At 38.7% G+C, this 12,485-nt stretch overlaps 1 protein-coding gene across 2 annotated transcripts in view; it reads right to left on the bottom strand.

Annotated features, from left to right (window-relative positions):
* The window catches only part of LOC136159402 (tyrosine-protein phosphatase non-receptor type substrate 1-like), a 69,605-nt gene that overhangs the window by 38,502 nt on the left and 18,618 nt on the right, over nt 1-12,485 (bottom strand). The gene's annotated exons all lie outside the window — the stretch shown is intronic.

Below are 12,485 nucleotides of genomic sequence, written 5' to 3'. Positions count from 1 at the left end.
AAAGAAGACATATAGATAGGTAACAAACACATGAAAAGATGCTCAACATCACTCATTATCAGAGAAATGCAAATCAAAACCACAATGAGGTACCATTACACGCCAGTCAGGATGGTTGCTATCCAAAAGTCTACAAGCAATAAATGCTGGAGAGGGTGTGGAGAAAAGGGAACCCTCTTACACTGCTGGTGGGAATGCAAACTAGTACAGCCACTATGGAAAACAGTGTGGAGATTTCTTAAAAAACTGGAAATAGAACTGCCATATGACCCAGCAATCCCACTTCTGGGCATACACACCAAGGAAACCAGATCTGAAAGAGACACGTGCACCCCAATGTTCATCGCAGCACTGTTTATAATAGCCAGGACATGGAAGCAACCTAGATGCCCATCAGCAGATGAATGGATAAGGAAGCTGTGGTGCATATACACCATGGAATATTACTCAGCCGTTAAAAAGAATTCATTTGAATCAGTTCTAATGAGATGGATGAAACTGGAGCCCATTATACAGAGTGAAGTAAGCCAGAAAGATAAAGACCATTACAGCATGCTAACACATATATAAGGAATTTAGAAAGATGGTAACAATAACCCTATATGCAAAACAGAAAAAGAGACACAGATGTACAGAACAGAATTTTGGACTCTGTGGGAGAAGGCAAGGGTGGGATGTTTCGAGAGAACAGCATGTATATTATCTATAGTGAAACAGATCGCCAGCCCAGGTTGGATGCATGAGACAAGTGCTCGGGCCTGGTGCATTGGGAAGACCCAGAGGAATCGGGTGGAGGGGGAGGTGGGAGAGGGGATCGGGATGGGGAATACATGTAACTCCATGGCTGATTCATGTCAATGTATGACAAAACCCACTGCAATGTTGTGAAGTAATTAGCCTCCAACTAATAAAAATAAATGAAAAAAAAAAAAAGAAGAAGAAAAGGGAGTGGACTGAAACAAAATAAGAAACTACAAAGAGAAATAACAATTGATATCAGAGAAATGCAGAAAAGTCATGAGAGTATGATGACCAGTTATAGCAACAAGTTTGACAACCTAGAAGAAATGGACAAGTTTCTAAAAACATACAACCTTTCAAGACTGAATCAGGAAGAAATAGATAATCTGAACACTAATCATGGGTAGTGAAATTGGATTTTAAATTACCAGCACACCTAAAAGCTAGAACTTGATGGCTTCATAGGGGAATATTACCAGAAATATAAAGAAAAGTTAATTCTATCCTTCTTAAACTATTTCAGAGATTGAAGAGGACAGAATATATACAAATTCATTCTATGAGTTCACCACTACTGTGACATAAAAAACAGATAACACATGATAAAAAAAAGATCATAACAGCCCAACATCCCTGATGAGTATGAAAAATCCTCAATAGACTATTAACGAACTGATTCAACAATATATGAAAAAGATCATATACCACGTGCAGGTGGAATTTGTCCCAGGGAAGCAAGGATGGTTCAATATTCACAGATCAATTAATGCAATATACCACATTAACAAAATTGAGGATAAAAATTACATGATCATCTCAACAGAAACAGAAAAAAACTTTTTTTTTTTTGTTGAAACCAAATTCAACATCCATTCATGCTAGAAATTCTCATCAAATTTCATACAAAGGGAATATGTCTCAACAAAATAAAGCCCATTTATGACAAACCCAGAGTTAGCATCATACTAAATGATGAAAAGCTGAAAGCCTTCCCACTGCATTCAGGAAAAGCCTTCCCACTACATTCAGGAACAAGACAAGGATGCCCAACCTTACCAATTCTAATAATATTAAGCATAGTCTCAGAAGACTATCCAGAGCAATCAGACAAGAAAAGTATAAAAGGCATCATAATTGGAAAAGAAAAAAGCAAACCTGTCACTATTTTCAGATAATACGATATTATCTAGACAAAATTCTGATGTTGAAGCTGAAACTCCAATACTGTGGCCACCTGATGCGAAGAGCTGGCTCATTTGAAAAGACCCTGATTCTGGGAAAGATTGAAGATGGGAGAAGAAGGGGACAACAGAGGATGAGATGGTTGGATGGCATTACTGATTCAATGGACATGAGTTTGAGTAAACTCTGGGAGTTGGTGATGAACAGGGAGGCCTGGTGTGCTGTAGTCCATGGGGTCACAAAGAGTCAGACATGACTGAGTGACTGAACTGAACTAAAGACAAAATACTAATATCACCACAAAAAAGTTATTAGAATTAAAATATGAACTCAGTTAAATTTCAGAATAGAAGATTAATGTACAAAAATCTGTTTACTTTCTATACACAAAAGTAACTGTAAATGGATTAAAGAACTAAATGCAACATGGAAGCCATATAAATCCTAGAAGTGAACACAGGCAGAACATTCTTTGACATAAATTGTAACAATATTTTTGAGATCTGTCTCCTAACACAAAAGAAGCAAAAGCAAATATAAAAAATGGGACCTAATTAAAATTGAAAGCATTTGCACATCAAAGGAAATCATCAATAAAGTGAAAACACAACCGAAAGAATGGAGGAAAATATTTTGCAAATAGTATGGCCAATATACAAAATATATATCCAAAATATATAAATATGTCTAAAATATATAAATAGATCATAAAACTCAGTATAAATAAAAACCGATAAAAGACCTGAGTAGACATTTTCCAAAGGAGACATACACACGGCCAATGCTCACAGGAAAAGATGCTCAGTATCGTTAATCATTGGAGAAATGCAAATTAAGGCCATGGTGAGACATCACCTGACACCTGTCAAAATGACCATTATCAAAAATTCTACAAATAACAATACAGGTAAAATTGTTGAGAAAGGCGAACACTCATACACTGTTGGTGGAATTGTAAATTGGTGCAGTCATTGTGGAAAACAACATGGAGGTACCTCAAAAAGCTAAAAAGAGAGCTACCCTATTTTCCAGCAATTCCACTCTATCCAAAGAAAACAGAAACATTAATCCAGAAAGATATATGCACCTCAATATTAATAACAGCTTTAGTGACAATAGCTGAGGAATGGAAGTGATCTAATTGTCTATCAACAGATAAATAAAGAAAATGTGATATACAATGGAATATTACTCAGGCATTTAAAAAAAAGAATGAAATTCTGCCATTTGCAGCAATGTGGATGGACCTGCAGGGTATTATACTTAGTGAAATAAGTCAGACAGAGAAGGACAAATAATCTATGTTATCACTTGTGCTATAAAAAAAATAATATAAATGAATGTATGTAACAAAGCAGAAACAGACTCAGATATAGAGAACAAACTAGTAGTTTCCAGTGGGGAAAGAGAAGGGGATAGGGTTTTGGAAGGGTAGAATTATGAAACTAAGAGCTACAAATTACTCTGTATAAATTAGCAACAAGGACATATCATACAGCACAAGGAAATATAGCCATTATTTTATAATAACTATTTTTTATGTATAACATAACCACATTTATTAAACAATGTATGCCAATATAAAGGGCAAAGTTCAACAATGTAAAAGTGCAAATATTTTTGCACCAACCTAATATTACATTTACAAACAAATGATAACCTATTCCTCTTTCATATTACTGAGCCTACCCTGTGTTATAACCAGAATAATAATACAGAATAGGCATTTGACAGCACTAGTTTTCCTCCTATAAAGAAACGACAAATGAGTTTCTGCTGGAACCTTCTCAACAGAGATTTCAATAAGGTATAAACAAAGTTTCTTAACTAGAAGGGGCTATATAACAAGATACATTTCACATGCGAAGTTTCATATCGTCCTTCAGAGATTCCAGCATAGAGAGACAGAAGATTTTTCCTTCAGCAACCCAGGGGATAAACAAGATCACCTCAAAATCCTTCCTAGCTCCAGGGTTTGTGAAAATATCGGCTACTTTGATAGATTTAAAAGGTTTCAGGTTACTAAAGTAACCCTGCCTTTGCTCACTAATAGTGTTAATAACGCATTTCCATGGCACCAGTATAAATTCATTTAAAACACTTAGGAAACTCATCTTTGTAAAAGGCAAAGGAGTAAAACACAAAGTACACATGAGAGTTCTGTTGCATACCCATCCGATGTGTGAAATCTGATCCAGTAAACTAACGGCTTTTCTGGGCTTGAGTTTTAAACTGAGTTCAGAGGTGTTGAAACTCACGAATTGATTGATACGTGAATCACACAGACAGAACTCTTCTCATCTCTATGATGAACAACTGCAGTAACTAAATATACTTGAAAGATTGAAAGCAGGCAGAAAAGGGGACCACAGAGGATGAGATGGTAGGATGGCATCGCCAACTCAATGGACTTGAGTTTGAGCAAGTTCCAGGAGCTGCTGATGGCCAGGGAAGCCTGGTGTGCTGCAGTCGGTGGGGTTGCAAAGAGGCAGACATGATTGACCCACTATCAGAAGTGTGAAGTCAGTGTCTGCTCTTCATCTCTGTTTGTACTCTGGGACCACACCAAGGCTAAATGAGCTGTTGATCACGCCCTTTGATTTTCTGACTGCACCTATCAGAAGTGTGAGGTCAGTGTCTGCTCTTCATCTGGGCTTGCACTCTGGGTCCACATGAAGGCAATGCATGAGCTGTTGATGATGCCCTTTTATTATTTCTGCAAACTGCGACCTTGCACGCAGGGTACAGGCTGCTCAGACGTTAGAGGATGGGGAGGGTCCCTCGGGCTGGAAAGTCTGCCAGTCCCAGCCCCCGGGCCGCATCGCCCCGCGTTGCCCCAGGGAAAGGACACGAAGGAGGCTGAGGGGACCAACGTGGCTGAGGCCACGCTCTGGCAGGAAAGACCCAGTCCCCTTCTGTAGTAACTTTAAAATGGAATAAAACCTATAAAACTCTTTTTTTTTTTAATGGCCTTAATTTTATTCACATTGAATAACAAAAATTACTAACACCTTCCTTTCCACCAGAGGGTTGTCCATATATTGCATCATCTTTATTTTTTTTCCCATTTATTTTTATTAGTTGAAGGCTAATTACTTTACAATATTGTAGTGGTTTTTGCCATATATTGACATGAATCAGCCATGGATTTACATGTGTTTCCCTTTCTGATTCCCCCTCTCGCCTTCCTCTCCGTCCCATCCCTCTGGGTCATCCCAGTGCACCAGCCCTGAGCACTTGTCTCATGCATCCAACCTGGCCTGGTGATCTGTTTCACACTTGATAGTATACTTGTTTCAATGCTATTCTCTCAGAACATCCCACCCTTGCCTTCTCCCACAGAGTCCCAAAATCTGTTTTGTACATCTGTGTCTCTTTTTCTGTTTTGCATATAGGTTATCGTTACCATCTTTTAAAATTCCACATATATGCGTTAGTATACTGTATTGGTGTTTATCTTTCTGGCTTACTTCATTCTGTATAATGGGCTCCAGTTTCATCCATCTCATTAGAACTGATTCAAAAGAGGTACCATTACACGCCAGTCAGGATGGCTGCTATCCAAAAGTCTACAAGCAATAAATGCTGGAGAGGGTGTGGAGAAAAGGGAACCCTCTTACACTGTTGGTGGGAATGCAAACTAGTACAGCTACTATGGAGAATAGTGTGGAGATGCCTTAAAAAACTGGAAATAGAACTGCCATACGATCCAGCAATCCCACTCCTGGGCACACACACTGAAGAAACCAGATCTGAAAGAGACACGTGCACCCCAGTGTTCATTGCAGCACTGTTTATAATAGCCAGGATATGGAAGCAACCTAGATGCCCATCAGCAGAAGAATGGATAAGGAAGCTGTGGTACATATGCACTATGGAATATTACTCAGTCATTAAAAAGAATTCATTTATAAAACTCTTGAATCACTATGTACACCTGATTTTATTTTATTTTTATTTATTTATTTTTTTGTACACCTGATTTTAACATAATACTGTAAATCAACTATACTTCATTTTTAAAAAAGCAGAAAACAAAGCAAAATGCATTTGGGACAAAAATAGCCATGACCGTTTTAAACAACAAGCAAAGGTGGGAAATTTTGCTCCACTGTGATATCAAAAATTATTATAATGTCGATCTAACTAAGATAGAGTAGTTTGGTCAGAGAGAGCCAAGGAGCTCAAAGGGACAAAATCCTCATTAAAAGAACCAGAAATTTATGGAAGTGATGTATGGCAAAGTGGCAGTGCCCGTCAGTGAGTGCTGGATAATTAATCATTGTGGAAGAAAAAAAATAAGATCCCAACCTATATACTAGCACACACACAAACACACACACACAAATAATGATATCAAAGACATAAATTGAAAGAGTAAAACTTGATCAAGATCAAAACCTCTTTTTTTTAATAACAGCTCTCCAAATGATACCAACAGTCCACTCTGTGGATCACGCCAAAGGAAGAGGGACTCTCCCGTATGTGCCAAGGAAGAAAAGAGAAGAATATTTGTGTAAAATTGTACTAGCAAAACATTAGATAAAGCATTAATACCCATCACAAGAAGAATCAACACATTGCAGCATATTCTTAAAATAGAAACTATAGAGCAGTGTAATTTGAACATCAGCATGAACAAAACCCATAAACTTTGTTAAGTATAAAAAATAAATGCTGTTATACAGTGTAATAGAATTTATATGACATTTAAGAGATGCAAGTAATAATAATTCCTTGAGGATTTATACAAATATTACAGAAGAATAAGATCACGTTTGAAATTATGGACACCAAATGCAGGATAGTAGTTTTAAAAGGAACAACAGGTTATAACAGAAAAATGTTAGCAGTTTGCAAAGATGGTATGGCAGATAGCTCCATGGAAATTTTTTACATTTTTTAATATTTCAGGATAGAAGATGCTTATTCAAACTTAGTGATTTTAAGTATTTACATGTCAAAATGAAATCACACTTTCAAATGCTCTGGATGAAAGTAAGCGTGCTCTGAAAAATTAAGGGTTGTTCATGATCAGAGGCACAGTGGAAACCTGTTTTCTTTATCTATTTGATGCTCTATGGGGTAGAGGAAAGGCCAGTTTCAAGCTCAGTGCCTCAGGGTCAGGGACATACCATGTGGGAACTGACACACAAGTTTATGGAGAGGTTCTTTGAAGTTTGAGTCTCAAAACTTTGACCTTTATCCCACCTCCATACCTTGAACCCTCACCTCTAGGGTCCTAAAGCACTTACTTGGAAAAACTTCAAATAATATTAAATAAAGTATGAGAATCAGAAATCTCTGAGAATTCCAAGACACATTTGGAATAAAAAAGGTGGTTCACAACTCTCCCTTGAGGCTGGAGCATCATGTGACTTTTGCATTTGTCCTGTATTCCTCTCACCAGTCCAGGAAGGCTCCCAGCTTCTTCGTCTCTAAGACTAAGGCTCCCATCAACTCACCTGTTACAGGTTCCAACATCTGTGGAAGTAGATAACTATGAAAGTGATTATCAGCAGCACATTCAGGCCCAGGAGGAAAGCCTAAGTGACAATGGGAGGAGGAGATATCAAATGGAACTCTGTGACTTAATACCTCACTCCAATAAGATACAGAGGTGAGCTTACCTGGGCTCCCAATGCGTTCTATGTGCTGTGGGCTGCTGTGGACAGTATGAGGCTGTGTCTCATCCTGCATCTTACAGGTGAGCACATGCTCACACCCCCTGCCCTGAGGCATTCATAACTGCAAGCTTTCTAGGGTGCAGTTGCAATCACTATTCTGCTTGGATGTGGGTTGCTCCACTCCCTTGAATATATAGCAGTTCTCCAGCCAGCTGAGATGCACAGCCTGTGGATAGAATTTCTGCCTGTGGCTGGTAACAGCCCCCAAGTTCAAGGAGGGTTAAAATTGGGACACAGTCACTGGAGGGGGTTCTGACACAGCCAAGAGTAATAAGACAATTACTGAAGGAAGTTCACTGTGGGAACCTGTAGGCTTCTTAATGATGGGGTCATCTACCCAGGTCCTACCACAGAGGAGGAGTTAGATACTGGTTAACAGATGCAGGCACAAGTAAATGCACAACTGAATGAACATGGGAATGCATGAATGAATGCATGCTTGGATGGAAGCATGGAATGATGAAGTCGTCTTAATCTTTCCTTTCTTTTCTATTGGGGAAATTCAATAGGAAAAGGTGAACCTGAATTCCATTTCAGTTCAGTTCAGTCGCTCAGTCATGTCTGACTCTTTGCAACCCCATGGACTGCAGCACGCCATGCTTCCCTGTCCATCACTAACTCCCGAAGATTGCTCAAATTCTTGTCCATCGGGTCAGTGATGTCATCCAACCATCTCAACCTCTGTCATCCCCTTCTCCTACCTTAAGTTTTTCCCAGCATCAGGGTCTTTTTCAAAGAGTTAGTTCTTTGCATCAGGTGGCCAAACTATTGGAGCTCCAGCTTCAGCATCAGTCCTTCCAATGAATAATCAGAACCAATCTCCTTTAGGATTGACTGGTTTGATCTCCTTGCAATACAAGGGACTCTCAAGAGTCTTCTCCAACACCACAGTTCAAAAGCATCAATTCTCCGGCGCTCCGCTTTTTTTTATAGTCCAACTCTCACATCCATACATGACTACTGGAAAAACCATAGCGTTGACTATATGGACCTTTGTTGGTAAAATAATGTCTCTGCTTTTTAATATGTTGTCTAGATTGGTTATACCTTTTCTTCCAAAGAGCAAGCGTCTTTTCATTTCATGGCTGCAGTCACCATCTGCAGTGATTTTGGAGCTCAAAAAAATTACGTCTCTCACTGTTTCCACTGTTTCCCCATCATTTGCCATGAAGTGATGGGACTGGATGCCATGATATTAGTCTTTGAATGTTGAGTTTTAAGCCAACTTTTTCACTCTTCTCTTTCACTTTCATCTAGAGGCTCTTTAGTTCCTCTTCACTTCCTGCCATGAGGGTGGTGTCATCTGCATGTCTGAGTTTATTGATTTTTCTCCCGGCAATCTTGATTCCAGCTTGTGCGCCATCCAGTCTGGCATTTCACATGATGTTAAATAAGCAGGGTGACAATATACAGCCTTATGTACTCCTTTCTCAATTTGGAACCTGTCCATTGTTCCATGTCCGGTACTAACTGTTGCTTCTTGACCTGCAAACAAATGCCTCAGGAGGCAGGTCAGGTGGTCTGGTATTTCCATCTCTTTAAGAATTTTTCAGTTTGTTATGATCCACAGAGTCAAAGGCTTTAGCATAGTCAATGAAGCAGAAGTAGATGTTTTTCTGGAATTCTCTTGCTTTTTCTATGATCCAATAGATGTTCCTCTCCTTTTCCAAGTCCAACTTGAACATCTGGAAGTTCTCAGTTCACATACTGTTGAAGCCTCGCTTAGATAATTTTGAGCATTACTTTGCTAGTGTGTGAAATGAGTGCAATTGTGGGGTAGTTTGAACATTCTTAGGAATTGCTTTTCTTTGGGATTGGGATGAAAAGAGACCTTTTCCAGTTTGTGGCCACTGCTGGGTTTGCTGGCAGTCAAATTTGCTGGCATATTAAGTGCAACACTTTAACACTATCATCTTTCAGGATTTGTAATAGTCTCGCTGGAATTTCATCACCTCCACTAACTTTGTTCCTAGTGATGCTTCCTAAGGCCCACTTGACTTTGCACTCCAGGATGTCTGGCTATAGGTGAGTGATCACACCATCATGGTTATGTGGGTCATTAAGATCTTTTTTGTATAGTTCTTCTATGTGTTCTTGCCACCTCTTCCTAATATCTTCTGCTTCTGTTAGGTCCATACCACTTCTGTCTTTTATTGTGCCCGTCTTTGCATGAAATGTCCCCTTGGTATCTCTAATTTTCTTGAAGAGATCCCTAGTCTTTCCCATTCTATTATTTCCCTCTATTTCGTTGCATTGTTCTCTTAAGAATGCTTTCTTATTGCTCCTTGCTATTATTCTCAGGAACTCTGCATTCAATTGGGTACATATTTCCCTTTCTCCTTTGCCTTTCACTTCTCTTCTTTTCTCAGCTATTTGTAAGGCTTCCTCAGACAACCATTTTGTCTTTTTGCATTTCTTTTTCTTTGGGAAGTTTTGATCACTGCCTCCTTTACAATGTTATGAACCTCTGTCCATAGTTCTTCAGACGCTCTATCTATCAGATCTTATCCCTTGAATCTATTTGTTACTTCCACCAGATAATTGTAAGGGACTTGATTTAGGTCATACCTGAATGGTCTAGTGATTTTCCCTACTTTCTTCAATTTAAGTCTGAATTTTGCAATAAGGAGTTCAGTCAGCCCCTGGTTTTGCTTTTGTTGACTGTATAGAGCTTATCCATCTTCAGCTGCAAAGAATATAATCAATCTGATTTTGGTATTGACCATCTGGTGATGTCCATGTGTAGAGTCATATCTTGTGTTGTTGGAAGTGTGTGTTTGCTATGACCAGTGTGTTGTCTCGGCAAAACTCTGTTAGCCTTTGCCCTGCTTCATTTTGTACTCTAAGGCCAAACTTGCCTGTTACTCCAGGTATCTCGACTACCTTTTGCAGTCCAGTCTGCTATGCTGAAAGGATATCTGTTTTGGTCTGCTGCAGCCAGGTCCACTCCAGCCAGAGCCCCTGTGCCTGCGTAGGGCACTGCTAACCGGTGCCTCCGCGGGAGACACTCAAACACTCAGAGACGGGTCTGGCTCAGTCTCTTCTGGGCTCCCTGGGTCCTGGTGCGCACAAGGTTTTGTTTGAGCCCCCCAAGTGTCTCTGGCAGGTATCAGGTTTGATTCTAAACTCGATTTCACTCCTCCCTGTCTTGCTGGGGCTTCTCCTTTGCCCTTGGACATGGGGTACCATTTTTTGGTGGGATCCAGCATTCTCCTGTTGATGGTGTTCAATGGTTAGTTGCAATTTTTCAAATTCCATTTAGAACGTATGAATCAATTGACTCACTCTAGGACTCGGTGAAGACTCCTAACCTCTAATCTTCATGACTGCAGGATACTAACATTAGACATATGAAGGAACTTAGGTTTGGAGAAGTATTTACCTAAGGTCACAAGTGGCAAAGCAGGGGTTATCCGAGTTAAGTATTTACGTAAATTCACAAGTGGCAAAACAGGGGTTATCTGAAGACCATATGTATTATCATTTAATAAATGATAAAAAATAAATAAATATCATTTAAATAATAATTTATTATTTAATAAATTATTTAAATATTTTTATTTAATAATAAATGAATTTTATTAAATATAAATATTTAAATAATTTAAATAAATAAATATCATTAAAAATAAATATCATTTAATAAAATTTAAGACTATAAGAATATTTGATTGCAGGCTTATGGAATTATGACCTAGAAACTTCTAGAATTTTTTCAACCATATTTTTCAGCTATGAAGTAGAATATATGCATCCTCAAAATTTTGGGGGAAATTTTAAAATGCAAAAAAAATTAAGAGTTTCAGTACGATTCATAGGAACACACACCATGGTGCAGTTCATACAGTAAACTAGGGGATGGAAGAACCAGATTCTGGTCCCTGTACTGACATAATAGCCAAATACAAAACCTTGTGCAGATCACCTCCCCTGTGTTTCCAAGTCTCTTACTACGAAATTGTCCAAGGTCAGATCAGCTCTCTTGGTTCTAGTTAAGACATACTTCAGTTCTTGGTCTAAGGTAGAAGGAGTAACTCCTTTTATGTACTGCATTTTGAAAAAACTAACAGTATTTTTTCTCTAAATATAGTTTCTTTATTCTCAAGTCCCCTTGACCTATATGGTTACCTCAATGATGCTGCTCATGGGGAGGACCACGAAACAAGACACCATCCCTAGAAGGTAACTATCAGTGCTCAATCTTTCCTCTTCAGCATACAGGCAGGGATTCCTACCAAGCAAAGAGCAGCACCCTGAGAAGGGATTGTGAAGCCTTAGTAACTAGGTGGCGCCCATAGAGAACAGGCCAGGTTAAGGTACCACCAAACAAGTGCCATGGGTTCCAGGAAGTGGAAAGGATCAATAAAAAGATGGAGGTTCTGAGATAGACCATTCCAGCCACCAGTGAGTTCTCTGGGCTGTAAGATATCCAGGGGAGTGTTGGGGGACAGAGACCAAGACACAGTCAATGATAATAACTGCTCCCATGCACCGAGACCAATGTTTGAGTCACTGTGCATGTGTTTTCTTAATTATTCTTCACAACCAAATGATAAAAATACAAAGAGCTACAAATCATATAGTCTATAGAAGGGCCCTACACACTATGAGGCTCCAGTTTCAATGAAACTCTCAAAGCAGAATTGCTTCAAATGTGAACTTGAAAAGCATTTCAATTATTAAAAAGTTTTATTTAATTTACATTTTAATTAAGCATAAAATATTATGATAACTATGCATCAACTCTTAGAAAGAACAATTGGGAGTGTAAGGACATTGGCATAATATATTTCCTAAAAACTTGTGCCAAATATCATCAAAACTTTCACTTCAATTTTCAATTCACAGTGCAAAAGATAATTTAAAAATGTATTT

Source organism: Muntiacus reevesi, chromosome 2, assembly GCF_963930625.1.
Source record: "Muntiacus reevesi chromosome 2, mMunRee1.1, whole genome shotgun sequence".
Classification (NCBI taxonomy): Eukaryota; Metazoa; Chordata; class Mammalia; order Artiodactyla; family Cervidae; genus Muntiacus; species Muntiacus reevesi.
This window is presented reverse-complemented; position numbering and strand designations above follow the sequence as displayed.